The following is a 17,454-nucleotide window of genomic DNA, read 5'->3' as shown; positions in this document are numbered from 1 at the left end:
CCACGGAGACGATTCCACATTCGTTACAGTAAGGCAGAGGAGCTGGGAAGATTAGTGTTAGGCAGAGCTGGGAAGATTAGTGTTAGGCAGAGCTGGGGAGGTTAGTGTTAGGCAGAGGCGAGGTTAGCGTTAGGCAGAGGAGAGGGGAGGATAGTGTTAGGTAGAGGAGAGGGGAGGTTTGTGTGAGGCAAAGGAGAGGGGAGGTTAGTGTTAGGCAGAGGCGAGGTGAGGTTAGTGTTAGGCAGAGAAGAGGGGAGGTTAGTGTTAGGTAGAGGAAAGGGAGGTTTGTGTGAGGAAGAGGAGAGGGGAGGTTAGTGTTAGGCAGAGGCGAGGTGAGGTTAGTGTTAGGCAGAGGAGAGGGGAGGTTAGTCTTAGGTAGAGGAAAGGGAGGTTTGTGTGAGGAAGAGGAGAGGGGAGGTTAGTGTTAGGCAGAGGCGAGGTGAGGTTAGTGTTAGGCAGAGGAGAGAGGAGGTTAGTGTCAGGTAAAGGAGAGGAGAGGTTTGTGTGATGAAGATTACAGGGGAGGTTAGTGTTAGGCAGAGGAGAGATGTGGTCAGTGCTAGGCAGAGGTATGGGGGATGTTAGAATTAGGCAGAAGAGAGGGGGAGGGGTAAGTGTTATATGTCACTATTGTGCCATTTTAGGGTCAATAAGAATATTTTTCTTAAATAGAAAGGAAGCAGGATTGCACTTGCATAGTCTAAAGTAGTAAAACAGCTTTATTCAATCCGGCTGGTGCATTTAAAATGTGCAATATCTATTACATATAAAGTTGCTTACCCTGTTGTTGATGGCTGTGGGGTGAGGTGGGGGCAGTGGGGTCGCCTAACGACCGTTTCGATCTGTGAGCATCTTCAGAGGCTTCTGCGCACGTGCGTTTTACTACTTTAGACTATGCAAGTGCCAGCCTGCTTCCTTTCTATTTAAGACTAATACCTGTGCATTTCCTGGCTTGAGGCTCGAGCACACTACGTCTGACATCGAACTACCCAGATTGTGCCCTCTATATGTCTGTTGTGCTGAAGCTTGCTAACTACTCTGCTTGCCTAATTAAGCTGAGCTGCTGCAGTGCCTGTTTCTGTTTTCTCTTCTTTCTCCAATAAGAATATTTTTGTCTGCTGCCATTGATAAAATGTTTTATGAAAACCTCCTTGCAAGAGCCTCTTTTTATGGATGGCAGAACTATGCACACGTTGGGCAGTTCAGTCTCCTAGCTGCCAGCCATGAGCACAGTTCTGGCAGCATTTTATAACACACACATCATCATATGAGATGTGGTGGTGTTACCCAGTGACACATGGCCACAACTGTGCTCAGATGTGACTTCATGGGGGGAGGTGTCACCGATCCAACAACCATGCTGAGCGCTGGCAAGCACCTGGCTAGTAAATGGGAGCAGCTGACAGTCAGTGAATTCACCGCCTTTAACCTCCCATGAAAAGGGAGCTAAAGATGGGGGGTTCTATTTTCAATGACAACTTGTTGGAATTTTTAATAGCACTGACTTACAATAACCAGTTTGCCATGTGCTAATTGTTTCACAGTATCAGTATATCGGAATACAGAACGCTCTTAGCCTTCATATTCAGTATTGATGAAGTAAATAAGGACTCCAGCCTTTTGCCCAATATTACCATAGGTTACCACATCTATGACACATGTTCAGATCCCAAAAAATCCGTAGGATATGCCCTAAAAATATTGACTGGTCACCAGATAGAGCTTCCTAATTATTCATGCTTGAAGCACGGTGAAGTTGTTGGCTTTGTTGGTGACTCCGGCTTTTTCACAAGTACTGCCCTGGCGCAGCTACTCAGCCTGTACCGCTACACACAGGTGAGTGATGTTCTATATATTATAATTGGATAACAGCAAAAAGCCATGGTGAGTTTAAAGCACCCTGACCTGAGGCAAAGTCTAAGGTAAGCACGGAGTGTTGTATGATCACTGTGGACCCACATATCTGTGCTTTGTCCATTCCTCTCCTTGTTCCCCTTGGCCCCCGTAATGATGTTGGCAGCTCCAGGGAATACCACCAGAACTGGTCAGCTTGAGCATCACAATATGGGTTTCTCTGTCTTTGACACTTCCCGTTTAAGCTGCTTATGAATAATTTTTTTGTATTTTATGGAACATTTTTGAGGTCTGAATCAGCTACTTTTTTTTTCTATATTGTTATTATTTTCTCAGAACAACCTTCTGAAAACAAGTCTAAGATCATCATTAGTAATGAGCGCAAATTTTGCATAATCATAGTTTTGCATAAAAAATTCACAATTAATGCAAAATGCTAAATTTTAGTAAAAATTGTAACCAATTTCTATTGTAATCATAAGTAGAAGCGTCATTTAGAGTAATTTTCACATAATTTTTAGCTACGGTAACTTCCATGGTTAATAGCAATGTCCACATACATGCTACAGTCACCAAGTTACCAGCGGAATAGTGGGCACAAGTCAAAAATAATGATTTTTTTAAAAAGACCTTGCTGTTTTTGAGAAAATCTAGTTTAAAAATGCCAAGGACATTTTTTTTTAACTGTCATTTTTCTGAGTTTAAAAACATTTTTCTTTTGCATTTTTCTCAAAAACTACAGGGTTGTTTTGAAAAATTATTTTTGTCTTGTTTCCACTATCACATACATAACAATTTTGGTGACGAAAGCATGTATAGGAGCTTTGCTACTTACTGTTTAAAATAAAATACAATTATGAGTGGATTACACAAAATCAATTGAATTTCCAAATCATACATACTTATGGCCATAATTGCAAAAATGTATATACAATTTTGCATAATTGTCATTTGTCAGTTAGCAGATTACGATCATCAATAATCATCATGCACCTTAAAGAGAGTCTGAAGCGAGAATAGATCTCGCTTCAGACCTCATATATAGCAGGGGCACGTGTGCCCCTGCTAAAACGCCGCTATTCCGCGGCTTAACGGGGGTCCCTGTCCCCCCAAACCCCCTCCGTAATGCGGGGGAGCGCTTCCTGGTTGGGGCAGGGCTAACCGCCGCAGCCCTGCCCCACGCGCGTCTGTCAGCGCGTATCTCCGCCTCTCCCCCGCCCCTCTCAGTCTTCCTTCACTGAGAGGGGCGGGGGAGAGGCGGCGATGCGCGTCTGATAGACGCGACTGGAGGCAGGGCTGCAGCCGTTAGCCCTGCCTCCAGGAAGAGTTTTCCCTGCGACCAACTTTCCGACCATCTTTTGCGGGGGGTGGGTTGGGGGTGAAGGGACCCCCGTTAAGCCACGGGATAGCGGCGTTTTAGCAGGGGCACACGTGCCCCTGCTATATATGACAGCTGAAGCGAGATTTAGTCTTGCTTCAGTGTCTCTTTAAAGAGGAACTCCAGCCTAAACAAACATACTGGCATTAAGTTACATTAGTTATGTTAATTAAAATAGATAGGTAATGTAATCTCTTACCCACACTGTTTTAAAAGAACAGGCAATTGTTTGATTTCATGAGGCAAGCCATCTTTTTGGTTGAAAGGAGGTGACAGGGAGCATGAGACACAGTTCCAACTGTCCTGTGTCCTGAGCACCTCTCCCTGTTGCTAGGCAACGTGAATAACAACATAGGAAATCCCATCATGCTCTGCACAGCATCAGGGAGAAAAAGCCCGGGCTTTTTGTCTTTGATGGGTGGAGCTTAGGTAAAAATGCAGCTAAAAATGATGGTTTGGTAAGAAAAACAAAGTCTTGATGCTGAAAAACTGTTAAAGAAACACCAAGCCTTTTCTGTTCTGCTGAGTAGATTTTTAGTCCGGAGGTTCACTTTAAGGAGTATGAAGAAAAGCATGCCACCATGGAGGAGATGAAATCACTCTACATCATCTGACAGTGACTGCAGGATAAGAGATAGAGGGACTCTTTAATCTCCTTAAAGAGTAACTGTTAGGCATACAATCCAAAATCAATTCTCTATTGCTATCTATTAAATAAGTACAAATGAACTAAACAGGCAATCAGTTCATAATCAATCTTACTTTTCTTTTCCAGAAGAATATCATTCCCCATGTCCCCGGCTCTTATTTTGTACATCTGCCACACACAGGAAGTTGCAATGCATGTCATTTTTTTTCCCCTTTACTTTCTTCCCCTTCATTAGTTATTTCCCTCAGACACAGCTAATTCAGCCTGGCTGTTTCCTTTATCCCTCCCATTTCCCTCCCACACCTCTCTGATTGGCCACCTCACTATGCCGGTGTTATGTCAGATTGTGCTGACAACACCATTCGGATCAGGCTGCTAGGGTGCAGGGAGGAGGGCTGACACCTGTCCTGTTCCTGTCCTCGGCCCCCTCCTGTAGTGTGCCATCATCCACGTCTGTCCCCTCCCCACACTCCCATCACATCTACCCTCCTCCCTGCAGACTTGCAGAGCCCAGCGGGGAGGAATAAAGGCAAACTCACCTCCACCTGGTTCTATGCACTACCGCTGCCCTGTAATTTATGCTTATCAGTTTGGGCTCTAGTGCCCGATCTGATGAGCAGGAAGTACAGCCTGGCGGGAGTGCAGAGAGTATAGACTGGAACTCCAGCACCTGGAACCAGGAGGAGGTGAGTCTGTGTGTGCTGCCTTTATTCCTCCATGCTGCACTCTGTAATGCTGTTGGAAAAAGGAAGGAGATTGGGGGAAAGTAAGGGAGGAAATGACATCAGGATTTGATGGAATCAAAATGGCTAATGCCAGGAACAAAATTCTCTTGATTTATTATATAAAAGTAACTGAAATCAAAACGTGGACAGTGCAATACATCTGTTATGTGAGTAGAGCAAGTATTTATGTACGTCTATCTGTGGGTTTTTATTTTTTTTTCCCTGTGATGGTATGGCTGATAGCTCCTCTTTAAAAGACATAAAATGTAAAGAAAACAAAAATCTGTGATTAGGGAGAACCACTCTTTTCTGTTTTCCCATTTAGCATTGTAAAATAAAAATAAAAACCGTTTATGTCAGCATTTTCCTAAATGTAAATAACTTAACCACTTCAGCCTACAGTGTTGTTTCACCTTATGCATCCAAGCAACTTTCACCTCCCATTCATTCGCCAATAACTTTATCACTACTTATTACACTGAAATGATCTATATCTTGTTTTTTCCACCACCATTTAGGCTTTCTTTGGGTGATACATTTTGCTAAGAATTATTTTATTCTAAATCCATTTTAACAGGAAGATTAGAAAGAAATTTAAAACATGTATTATTTCTCAGTTTTTGGCCATTATAGTTTGAAAGTAATACATGCTACCTTAATTAAAACCCATGTATTTTATTTGTCCATTTGTCCTGGTTATTACACCATTTAAATTATGTCCCTATCAAAATTTATGGCGCCTATATTTTATTTGGAAATGAAGGTGCATTTTTTCAATTTGCGTCCATCACTATTTACAAGCTTATAATTTAAAAAAAAATATAGTAATATAATAATATATAATAGTAATAATCTCTTGACATGCATATTCAAAAAGTTCAGACCCTTAGGTAACTATTTATGTTGTTGTTTTGTTTTTTTAATTGCAATTTTTTTTTTTTTGTAAAAAATTGTATTTGGGTAATTTTTGGTGTGGGAGGTAAACAGTTTATTTTAAATGTAATATTATGTGTTTATTTAATAAAAAATGCATGTGGGTGTACTTTTACTACTTGGCCACAAGATGGCTACAGTCAAAAAGTCCTGGAAGCAAACTCTTTTGCTTCCAGGAAGCATTAGGAGGACGGGAAACTTCTTTTTGCCCAGAAATACCGCAGCCTCTGATAAGAGGCCTTTCGGTTTTTCTGCCGGGGACTTAGATCAATGAATGGGAACGTTGTTCCCATTCATTGATCTCGGGGTGAACGGAAGGCGGCGGGAGCACGCACGATCGTCTGCCCGGCACAGCAGCAGCAAGGCAGTCTATTTGGACAGATATATCCGTCCAGATAGACTTAAGTGGTTAAACTCCACCATGTAATATTAGTGTCAGTCTAAACTCCCTTTCCATACTGATCACAGAAATTATGAAATTGAGGCATAATGTCACCATGCTCTGACCATGCGTTGCACATGGAAAAAAAGGCTCCTGGCATAAAAGGGCATGGGGATTGCCGCTAGAAGAATATAGGCAAAATTACCAATATTCTGCTAATTAATTTCAATAGTAAAACATTGGTAATATTTACAGATATATACTATGTTGTCTTAATCCTAAGACCTCCCTCTACTGATGCCCAACCCTAAGACCTTCCTCTGTGGATGCTTAACCCTAAGACCTCCCTCCACCGATGCCTAACCCTAAGATCTACCTATACCTAACCCTTAAGCCTAAAATGGTGGTGCCTAAAATGTAACCCCACTAACCTTAATCTAAACCACCACCACCACAAAGAGAGTAGATTTCGGTGCCTAGATGTGCCGCCACAAAGCTGCAATTTACATCAAAGAAAGTAAATTTGGACGACCATAGGCACTGCCACAAAGCTGCGATTTAGGGCAAAGAAAGTCAATTAGGGTGCCCAGGAGGCGCCGCCGCTAAGCCCCAATTTGCGGCAAAGAATATAAATTTTGCCACTATCACAAAGCTGCACTTTGTGGCATAGAAGGGAAATTTGGGAGCCTGGAGGTATTCCATAAGTGCAGAGGCATGCCAATATGCAAATTGCGGCATTACAGCAGTGGCTGGATATTGTAATGGAGTTCTTTGGTGAGACTCCCTAACACTGCTACCGCCTACTGAGTGCACTCTAGTGGCTGTCCCACAAGTGCTTTGAGTCCGACTGGAGAAAAGTGCTATACAAATACTGGAATTATTATTCTTACGTAGCTGACATAGGCAATTTGTGACTATTATAATGGGCGCCTATGGCAGCGCTATTTTTTTCTGCAAGGGCTCCTCCGCTTTTTTGTTTTGCCTGTTTTGCTGACCAGACCATAGCGTCCTCTATACACCAACAGCACCTTTTTCGTCTAAATGATGTCCTGGTCGAGCACTGTTAAAACAGCACAGGAGATTTAGGTGCAGCTGGCGCCACTATAGGCTGTAATAGGAATTACGGCTATAATATTGATCAGTGAGTGATTTTGGCGCCGTCAGAAGATGGAGCAAAAATAACTTCAAATAACAGTAATTCATCTGCCAGCAATAGCTGGAAGCCGAATTACATCTTTCCCCCGCTATCTATGGTGACCTGGAGGGGGAATAGTAATTCACACGGCCGGGACTCGTGCAGCAGCAGGGTAAGCCATTTATCGGCTTTCCTTTGTGCTGAAATCTCCTGGTGGCTCTGTAATAGATACGCTATCCTGGTCATCCGGTCTCAATCCATGCTTCCCTCCTATAGGGAGCAATTGTCGGCAGGTTGACTGATAGACTTGTTCCAGATTCTACCACAATGACAAACCACACATCTTACTTTATATACGTGGCACATACCCCAAAGTATCCTCCACATCAAAGTTTAAGAAATATTAAATAATGATAGTGGCTCAACATGCACCATACCTTTATCACAGAAGAAACCACTGGAAGCCAGGCCTCCACAAAGAGACAGTGGCCTTCATCCAGAAGAGATCTTGAGGACCATATTATAGGATGATTCAAGATGGCATTGCTGGGCCTTTACTAGCATTAACCTTAGGTGAATTTTATTAAGGAGGATCTATTGTTTTTAATGGGGAGATGGACTCACAGCATATGTAATAAAAAAAATCTTAGGAAATTTTCAACAAGTCAGTTCCATAGTCAAGCTTACATATGCTGCTGATCATCTCAAAGTCCTAACGCTGGTGCATGTGACTGTAGATAATGAGACAAATGTAAAGGGTATGTTGTTAGATTGATCGGTATGTCTATGGGGAATCAACATGGGAAGCCAATAGATGGGGGCAAAAAAAAGATTGTAGAAATATAAGACAACTTGTGTGAATTTTCACATGATGCATGCATCTTGCAAATGTGTGAATCAAAAACAACTGCAAATTGCATGTTCCAAAAAAGTAAACATCAATAAATAAAATAGTAGCAACAATAATAAAAATGATAAAATCACATTTTTTTATGGCATTTATTTGAAAAGGGCGTCTGGAAAAAAGGGAGCCCGATTGTAACGCTCGGTGAAGCACAGAGAGGTCTGATTACCGGTGAACTGCAGTATCACGGGAAATACAGACGTATATCAGATTATATGTGATCTGCAGTATCACCGATAATCCAATATACTAGCTAACCTCTGGTCACCTGAGTAGAGTGTAGTGATTGGTGCAACAGTAATACAGAGGACAAGCCTCAGTGCAGCAAGGAGAACTGCACAGATTCCTTCCACAGGTCTGAGCTCTCCAAGACGGGAGGAGTCAGACTGACGGTGGGAAGGAAAGTCCGAAAGTGACACTCAGGCGCAAGTGTCACTAACGGGACAGGGAACCGCCTCCAATCGTGAGGTCGGTTCTCGAGGTCGGGCAAGCCAAGTCGTAAACACACAGACAGATAAGGTACAAGATCAGCAGACAAAAGGCAGAGTCAAAGTACAGGCAGGGTTCGGCAACGGGGTATCAGATATATCGGGGTACAAAATCAGGAGGCAGAAACGGAGTCTAGGAGCGAGCCGGGGTTCGGCAACGGAGTATCAGAAATAACGAGGTACAAGATCAGGGTTCAGAAGAGTAGTCAAGGCAGGCAAGAAGTCATAACAGATAATCACAATCAAACTAGTACTTTAACCAGCTGAGCGGTCTGGACGAGCTCAGCTCGTCCAACACCGCCAGCGGCTGCCGCTCAGGCCCTGCTGGGCCGATTTTAATGAAATAAAAAGCAGCACACGCAGCCGGCACTTTGCCAGTCGCGTGTGCTGCCTGATCGCCGCTACAGCGCGGCGATCCGCCGCGTGCAGCGGCGAAAGAGGGTCCCCCCAGCCGCCCGAGCCCAGCGTAGCCGGAACAAACAGTTCCGGCCAGCGCTAAGGGCTGGATCGGAGGCGGCTGACGTCAGGACGTCGGCTGACGTCCATGACGTCACTCCGCTCGTCGCTATGGCGACGATGTAAGCAAAACAAGGAAGGCCGCTCATTGCGGCCTTCCTTGTTTATTATGGGCGCCGGAGGCGATCGGAAGTACGCCTCCGGAGCGCCCTCTAGTGGGCTTTCATGCAGCCAACTTTCAGTTGGCTGCATGAAATAGTTTTTTTTTTATTTAAAAAAAACCCTCCCGCAGCCACCCTGGCGATTTAATCAGAACGCCAGGGTGGTTAAGCTATCAACGGAATCTAGCTTAGTGTAGGATTACAGCTCCAGCTGGTCCCGGCACACTAACGGATCTGACTAACGGATCTGGGTGCTCCCACGTATGTGAACGCAACGCCAGACAAGGAACAAATGAACAGCCAGCAATATATATACCTATGTGCCTTTCGGCACCTCCCTAAGTGCTGGACCAATAGGGAGAGGTGCTGGAGTCAGCTGACCAGCCTGGTCAGCTGACTCCCCTCAGGGAGTCATAAATATGTCTTGAGTGCGCGCGCGCGCGTCACTCTAACTTCTGAGGGACTACGAGTCCCAGCCAGCACAGCCCCGCTCTGCGGAGTCTCCGCAGCGGGGACCTGCGTGCTAACCGCCGCGTCCAACGCGGCGGTTTCACCACGCTCCATACGCTGACGCACGGAGGTAGCCGCCTCATGATGTGAGGAGGCGGCTGCCTCTCCGTGCGAACGCCTGCTGTGCGCGGAAGGAGCCGCCTGCCGCTGGCTCATGGCGGCGGCTCCTTTGCGCTTCCTCACACCGATGTAGCCAAGAAACATAATTTTGGTTATAAAATGGTGACTTATATAGCTGAGAAAAGTGCTATCGGTTATAAAAGCACACTGGTTATAGCCCAGAAAAATGAAAGAGTGCTGGGTATAACCAAGAAAAGGGATTACTATAACCTAAATTCTCCCTACTCTCGCCCAGAACCCTCCTCTGGTGGTGCCTAGCCCTAAGACACCCGGGAGTGGCTCACCCAAAGATTTCTCCCCCTGGTGATGCCAAACCCTAAGCCCCCCCCCCATCATGCCTAACCCTAACCCCCTCCGGCAGTGCCTAACTTTAAGACACATCCGGTGTTGCCTAAATTTAAGACTCCCCTAGTGGTGCCTAATTCTAAGACACCGCCTTCCCCGTTGGTGCCTAACCTCAATTCCCTTATTGTGTCGCCTGACCTCAGCTGCATTTCATGTCAAACATACAGTATATACATTATTTAGGACTGATATAACCAATCTGGTAAAATCCAGCATGCCTCCTGTTCTAAAACTTCCACTTCTAGTCCAAAACCTGGAAATCTGCATGATCTTATAGTTTATATCTTTGAATGCATTTTCTTCTGTTGCCAAGATCAGTCACCAAGTCACCGATCCCCTCCTGAGTGACAGGGAAAGGTACCCCACCTTTTATCATACTGCACCTGATGACCATATCCGCTATAAGGCTATTATAACCAGTCTGGAGCATTTTGGATGGAACTGGGTCGGAATAATCACCCCAAATGATGGAAGCGGGGACAATGAATTACAACAGCTCAGAAAACTGATGAGCAACCATGGAATATGTATTGCATTTGTTATACATTTAACTGATCAGTTGGAAACCAACAGGCAGAAGCTGATGGCTATTACAAAGTCCACAGCTCAAGTTATAATAGTGTGTGGGCAGTTTTCTCAGGAGTACATAGAAGTCTTAAGTGAATCAGATGCAATCCAACAGAACATCACTCTAATTCTCAATGAGTCATGGAGAGCAGTTTATTATGCATTATCAAAGTATTCAGGATTCGTTAACTGCAGTTTACTGCTTCTATTTTCTGAGAAGTTTTTACCAGGCATTAATACTTTTATGAATAACGTAATGCCCTCCCCACTCCGAAATGATCCAATCCTAGATGACATTTGGCTAGAACTGTATAAATGTCTGTCGTCTAATGCGCTTAGAAATAAATGGAAGGGTTCTCCTAATCCAAGTGATTTAATGAACTGCACTGGGAGTGCCATGGTTATGGGAAGTAAATTTCCTTATAAGGATATGCCCGTACATTACTATGTGCACAATGCTGTCTATGCTTTTGCTCATGCTTTGCATAACATGATTCTGCATAAATGCATTCCAAAAAAATGTGGAGTACAGCAAAAAGTGAGTTATTTCTATGGCCATTTTCACTTTGCCACACTTTTTGTAAAAATGTTCGTATTCCAGCAAAAATACAAAAGTTTGGGAAATGTATAGCATTTTTTGTAAGAAATTAAATTTCATCCACATGTCCATCATAGTCTAATAATAAACCAATTAACTTATCTGTATGTTTCTGAGATGTGAGAGAAAACCAGAGTTCCCCTGAGGAAACCCACAAAAAAAACAGGAAGAACATACAAACTGTGCAGCTAGTTCCCCACCTGGCATTCAAACCTTTGACCCAAGGTGAGAATGCGCTCCACTACGTCACCTTCCTGCCCATGGTTTCACAAACTAGTTATTTTCTTCAGCTAGGATAATATTGGAATTATTCTTCACAAAAGTAACCTGTAGCTTTGAAGCTTTTATGTTTGGCTATGTGATGTATGGTTAAGTGGACCTCCATTTTCAATAAAATGTGATCCTAAACATGTATTAGTGTTTGCAAGTTTTTTTTGCTATTTAATGTTAATTATCTGGAAGCCAGTATACTTACATCCTCGGAGACATCATCTAAGCCCTAGGTTCTCAATGTGTGTTACGCATACCCCAGGGGGTACTTCTGATGGGTCCAGGGGGTACTCGGGCTTGATATACTTAACCAAGAACACATTTATAGTTTTAGAAAATGATAAATCTTATTTAAACAACACCAAATCAGTATTTTAGCTAATTAAACGCCATAGTAAATGCTTGGAAATTGTTTAGAACCAATTATCATGTACTATAATTAAATGTATATATTGTCAAACGATACTTGTGATAATGTTTAATATGCTAGGGGTGCTTGGTGAGTATAGGGGTTTAAGCTAAGCTTTAATGCTCGTAAACAAGTCCAAAAAAATGCACAACCAACTCCACTACATGACCGTCCCATGATAAATCTTTTACACAGCTTGTATTTTCTGTGCATCAACCAACTGAATAACCAACTCATTTGCATACAGCACATGCAGAATGATGGACTGCACAATAGGGTCACATTGTGAAAAGGTAATGCAAAATTTTGGGAAATTTCGTAATTACGCATATAAACGTAATTTATATGAAATTTTGTGTAATTTGTACAGACTTTGGCAGTTAATAGCAAAGCCACTATACATGCTATTATTACCAAAATTGCTACATATATTAAGGGGAATACTGGGAACAATTAAAAAACTAAATTCAAAAAGATCTTATAATTTTTGAGAAAATCAATTTTAAAAATGCAAAGGAAAAATGATTTTTAAACTTTCATTTTTCTGAGTTTAAAAACCATCTCTCTCTGCATTTTTAAAATTGATTTTCTTAAAAACTACAAGGTCTTTTTGAAAAAATATTATTATTATTTTTTTTTATTTATACCCACTATTCTCCATAACATGTGTAACAATTTTGGTGTCAATAGCATATATGGGGGCTGTGCTATTTGCTGCCAGAGTCGGCACAAAATTACGCAAAAAGAATGCAAAAATTACAAATGATTATACAAAATCAATTGAATTTACGAATCGTAATTACGTATAGGCGTTTTTACGCAAAATTTTGCACAATCACAATTAGCTCATGACGATAATTTATTTATTTATTTATTTATTGTATTTATAAAGCGCCAACATATTACGCAGCGCTGAATTCATCATCCTGTAACTTCAACTCTTGTTTCTGAGTGAATAACATCACTACTATGCAGTAGGGATGGTCAACAACGTGCCAATAATTTTGAGTTGATGGAAATTACGTCAGTGCTGTGCAAATTTATATGGCTTGGAGTTGGACTAAGTTCACTGCCCGATGATTAAACTTTATCCAATTCCAAATTGCATACATTTGCATAATCTTAACATGTAATTTGCATAAACATAAAATCACGGATTATCACTATATACAGTATTTTATCTCCAGTGTTTTGATCTTCCACTTCACAGATGCACAGATACGTGAAAAAAGTTAATTTTAAGGATAGATTTGAAAAGACAAATTTCTTTAATGAAAGAGGAGCGATGCCCAATGAGTTAAAATTAGAATTCTGGTATTTTGTTGACATTAACTCTAAAAAATGTACCCATCACAAGAGAGTGCTGAAAAGGTTTGAACAATCCTCAGACGAGTATATCTTCTATCATTTTCAGCATGAATATATTGCATGGAAAAATAGTAAAGTAAGTAAATAAAAATAATAACGACACCAATGTCATTTCTATAATACAATAACAACAAAACATTTGTAAAGTGCTTTTCTCTCATAGGACCGAAAGTGCATCTCACATTAATACATAGTTTCCACTGTCTCCAAACAAATCTCACAAACGGACATTTCTCACTTAGGATCATACTAAAAGTATTTTGTCTACACTATTGTGGACTACCCACTGAAACCTGGAACCCGTCCAATCTGTATGGAGCTTTGCTGTTCAACTCATTAAACTCATTAAAAGATTTTCTCTCTCCTCATTTGCTGCTCCTCTCTGTCAAGCTCTTCATTGGCTGCCAATTAAGTAGAAAATCCAATTCAAACCCTTTACTCCAACCTACACAGCTATCCACAATCTTTCTCCCCCATACATCTCCTCACTAGTCTCCAGATTCCAACTCAACTGAAATTTCTGCTCTGCATACAACCTTCTTCTGATCTCAGCAAGAATCAGTGCCTCATGTTCATGTGTAGTCGTGTACAGGATTTCTCACAAGCCTCAACCCTTCTCTGGAATTCCATTCCAAAATATATAAATATATCTTTACTCTCAAACCGTTGACATTTTTAAGTTTGCAATTGTCTGATTTTACAACATTACCAAACATATTTGGATGTAAAAAAGGTTAAAGCTGAATGCCTTCAGAGAAGTAAATGTACAGTAAATAATCTCTGTAGGATAGTTAAGAAGTTAACAACAATAACAATTGCTTTTGCTAAAATTGTGGACAGGTATTTCTGTAATCCTAATTAGAGTGTTTTAGAGTTTTACATAATTTTAACGTAGCAGTAGTAGTAGTAGTATTCAGCATCAACAAATTCTCAGTATTACAGAGATCATTGGGCATGTCACATTATTGGCTGTCCCTTACCCAGTCTAGGGCTACATTTTTTAGAGAGAGATAATTAACCAACCTGTATGATTTTGGGATGGGGGTATAACTCACATAAACATATATACAAACTCACACAGTTGCTGTCTTAAATCAAGTTCAACCAATATTGTAAAAAGGTTTATTCTGCCTTTGTAATTTTGCATAACTCACGTAACAGTGCTTTGAGTCCCCAGGGAGAAAAGTGCTATAAAATTATTATTATTATTTTATTATTATATTGCACAGACTGAATTTAAAATCCTAAATAGTACATACAATACAATACAATACAATAACATTTCTATAGCGCTTTTCTCCCATAGGACTCAAAGCGCTTAGGCTCTCTCAGATTCAATAATTGGTAGTAGGATGAAGTATTCACACAACCAAAAGTTATTTTTCTGCAAATGCCAAAATTAACAGGTGGGTTTTCAGTCTGGATTTAAACACGTCCAGGGATGGAGCTGTCCTGATCTGCTGAGGTAAGGGGTTCCAAAATGTAGGGGCAGCATGACAGAAGGCTCTGGGACCAAAAGTTTCTAAGTGGACTCTGGGTATGACTAGATTATTACAACCTGTGGATCTGAGACTGCAGGGATTGCTACGCAGCTGTAACATTTCTTTCATGTATCCAGGGCCTAGATTATTCAGGGATTTAAATGTCAGTAGGCCGATCTTGAATAGGACCCTCCATTCTATAGGTAGCCAGTGAAGGGAGTGCAGGACTGGTGTTATGTGGCAGTGACGGGGTTGGTTGGTTAGCAGTCTGACAGCAGTATTCTGTATCAGCTGTAGGCGGTACAAGTACTTTTTTGGAAGGCCAGTGTAAAGTGCATTGCAGTAGTCCAGTCGGTATGTAATGAAGGCATGAACTAAGGTTGGTAGATCTTGTGGGTGGATGAGGTGCTTGATTTTTGCAATGTTCTGCAGGTGAAAATAGGATGATTTCACCACAGCAGAGATGTGAGTTCTGAAGTTTAAATCCCCATCAATTATAACTCCCAGGCTACGCACATGATAAGAGCTGTGTAGATCCGTGCCTCCTATTCCCAGTGGTGAAGACTGCAAGTTAAGTTGTTTTGTTGTCATGCGTTGCCTTCCGATCAGAAGGACTTCAGTTTTGTCTGCATTTAGTTTCAGCCAGTTGTCACTCATCCATTGCTGTAGTTCGCCTAAGTGAAATTTATAGTTGGAGTTGGGTCTGTCACACCAGGCTTGAAGGAAAGATATAGTTGGCTGTCATCAGCATAGCAGTGGTATGTCAGGCCATGTTCTGGATTCGTTTTCCAAGTGGTAACATGTAAATCGTGAAAAGCAAGGGAGAGAGGATTGAGCCCTGGGGCACCCCATACTTAAGTGATACAGGGGTGGACAGGAAGGGCCCCATAGACACTTTTTGGGTTCTGCCACTCAAGAAGTATTGGAACCATTGAAGAACTATGCCATCAATGCCGCAGTATTCCTGTAGCCTGCTTATCAAGATGTCATGGTCAACTGTATCAAAGCCTGCAGAAAGGTCTAGCAGTATGAGGATGGAGCACTCTCCTCTGTCTCTTGCCATGAGCAGGTGGTTGCATATTTGGATGAGGGCAGTTTCAGTGCTGTTGTGTTTCCTGAAGGCAGACTGGAATGGGTCAGAACTGTTGTTTTGTAGGATTTTGGCTTCTAGCTTGAGGTATACATTTTTTTCAATTAGCTTACCCAGACATGGAAGGTTAGAGACAGGTCTGTAGCTGGTCATTGCATCTGGGTCCAGGGAGGGTTTTTTGAGGAGAGGCCTGATGATTGCTTCCTTCAGTAAAGCAGGAAATACCCCTGATTGTAAGATTAGTACATTCTGTGTCAAAAGATCTATAATGAAGTGTCAACTAGAAACAAGTCATTCCACCAGAACATAAACAGAACAGGTGTCCAGTTGAAGTTACGTTATTTTTTCTATTCATATACAATGTCCTAAATAAAAGTTGACCTTTACATTCTACAGTAAAACTTTGAAATGAGAGTAACTTTGTTTAAGAGTGCTTTGATATTTAATCAAACATTTTTGTGAAACTTTGACTTAATATACAAGCAATGTCTCAAAAAAGTATACATGCATCACGTCATCACAACTGAGGTGATAGTTCTTCTCCCTTTGGTGCTGTAGGATTGTAATTAATTGTACGTAATCTTAGTGTAGAGACTGTGCAAAGTCACATTCCCATGAAATCCTCAGAAGTAACTGTCCACACACACACAAAATAAAAAGTTGGGGCGAGCCAACAGACAGCAATGATTCTGTTATAGTCAAAGTCTTGTTTGCATTTTTACTTTATACTATTTTACTATAATTGTTTTTATATTGTGGAACAAATCAACTGGGTTTCCAATAATTCTAATTGGAAAATTAACTTTAATATAAGAGTGCTTTAGATTACAAGCATGTTTCCGGAACGAATTATGCTTGCAAACCAAGGTTCCACTATATAGTAAACATTTTTGTGTAATGTAATGTATATTTTCATTATTATTCTGATTATGTTTTGATTGTGTATTTTACATTTTGAACTCCATTTACTAGTTTCCAGAGTCTCGATGTAACGAAAGATGTCTCCCTGGGTTTAGGAAAGTTTCAAAAGGGATCCACGCCTGCTGCTATCACTGTGTCTCATGTTCTAAAGGAGAGGTCTCCAATGTAACAGGTAGGGCAACATCCTTCTCATAGACATACACTTACAGAACATTTTAATCAGAATGCCGTACTAATTCTTTGAATGCTCTCCTTTCATGGATGAATTCTTAAAAAAATAATTTTCCCATTTCTCAAAACATGTTCACAAAATAAATATTTTCAAAAAGAGGAGAACTTTTGCAAAAAAAAGAAGAAAAAAAGAAAATCATGCCCAGCTCCTTGTATGAATTTTCATAAAAATTGAATATACTACACTTTTAAAAAATATTCTTACCCGCCCAAAGTGCCCATTTTTGCTCATGACTAGTTTTACCTTGAAACAATCTAATTTCTTAAAAGCGTGCATTCTACAAAATGATGGAAATTTACAGCATTTCTTTCGGGTCTCTGCCTGTGTGGATATGATTGCATTACACATCTTTCAGATTTGGCAGCTTTAAATGAATGTCCCAAATTTCCTATTCTAATAAGTACTAAACTACAACCAGCCTAGATTCTTAAAGTAAGGCTGCCTGGATCCATGAACCCATGCTGCTGATTTCAAAAGC

Source organism: Hyperolius riggenbachi, chromosome 1 (genome assembly GCF_040937935.1).
Source record: "Hyperolius riggenbachi isolate aHypRig1 chromosome 1, aHypRig1.pri, whole genome shotgun sequence".
NCBI lineage: Eukaryota > Metazoa > Chordata > Amphibia > Anura > Hyperoliidae > Hyperolius > Hyperolius riggenbachi.
Note: the sequence above shows the minus strand (reverse complement) of the source record.